Source organism: Pteropus vampyrus, unplaced genomic scaffold (genome assembly GCF_000151845.1).
Source record: "Pteropus vampyrus isolate Shadow unplaced genomic scaffold, Pvam_2.0 Scaffold1202, whole genome shotgun sequence".
NCBI lineage: Eukaryota > Metazoa > Chordata > Mammalia > Chiroptera > Pteropodidae > Pteropus > Pteropus vampyrus.
Genome location: NW_011889983.1, coordinates 12,778 through 13,830, shown reverse-complemented (window position 1 = coordinate 13,830; position 1,053 = coordinate 12,778). Strand labels below are relative to the sequence as shown.

The 1,053-nt window shown below is 69.2% G+C and overlaps 1 long non-coding RNA gene across 1 annotated transcript; it reads right to left on the bottom strand.

The window, feature by feature from the left end:
- Positions 1-798, bottom strand: LOC105310144. The gene is made up of 3 exons (XR_897460.2): positions 679-798; positions 387-437; positions 1-117 (listed from the first exon to the last, which is right to left on the bottom strand). It is a non-coding gene; the product is annotated as an uncharacterized LOC105310144 (long non-coding RNA).
- Between the last annotated feature and the right edge of the window lie 255 nt (positions 799-1,053).

Below are 1,053 nucleotides of genomic sequence, written 5' to 3'. Positions count from 1 at the left end.
GCTGGGGTGGCTGAGGTGGGGGGTCCGGGGGGGAGCAGGGCCGGCCTGGCAGGCGGCACGGCGGAGGCCCCACACACGTACCTCGGGGCCCTGCGGACCTGGCTCGCCTTTCTCTCCCTGCAAAGCAAGCAGAGAGAGGGTCACTGGGCACAAGCCCCGAAGACAGAGACGCTGCCCCGGGACTAGCGGGGGCCTGGAACTCTCCGCAGCCCCCCCACAACGGCGACTGGAACCTTGGTCTGTGGGCCGTGCTGCCTGCACTGCATCCGGGACAGTTCAGGGGACGTGCCCCCGACCTGCAATCCTGTGTCCCCTCCCTGCCCTCGCCCTGTCCCCCAGGACAGTGCCCGCCCCTCCTGGAGTCCCCACCCCAAAATGGGACTCACCGGCGCTCCTCGGGGTCCTGGGTAGCTGAATCCAGGCCTGCCAGGGTCTCCCTGGAGGAGGGGGCAGTCAGGGAAGGGGCAGTCAGGGAAGGCCCAGTGGGAAATGTGGTGGCCAGCAGGAGCTGAGGGCGGGCTGGGAGGCGGGTCTCCGGGGGACCCCCTTGGGGAGGGTGGGCAACCGCCCAGGATGGGAGCAGGAGCGGTGCCTCCCGTCCCGCACCCCCACACCCCGGGAGGCCTCACTCTAGAGCTGAGGACAGGCTCAGGCCCCTGGCCAGGGGGAGGGGCTTACCTTGGGGCCAGGCTGTCCGGAGTCTCCACGGGGACCAGCATCACCAGGGTCGCCCCGAGACCCCTGAGGTCAGAGAAGGATGGGAGTTGGCACAGACGGACACTGACCGCGTCCGGCGCTGACCGCCAGGGAGATTGCTCTGACCCTCTTCCACGTGTGCCCCCGGCTCCCGGCTCCCCCCACCCTCCCCACCCCCCCATAAAGCTGGACCCGGCAGGCAGGATGAGGGTGTGAGGTGCACAGGACCCTTGCCCCTGTCCCACTGCCTGAGTTTGCCCTGGGGACAGTGTCCTGCCGGAGGACAGGAGGACCCAGTGGCACTACAGGGCACAAGACGGAGACAGTGAGGTCAAAGGGCATTCGGGGCTTGAGCCA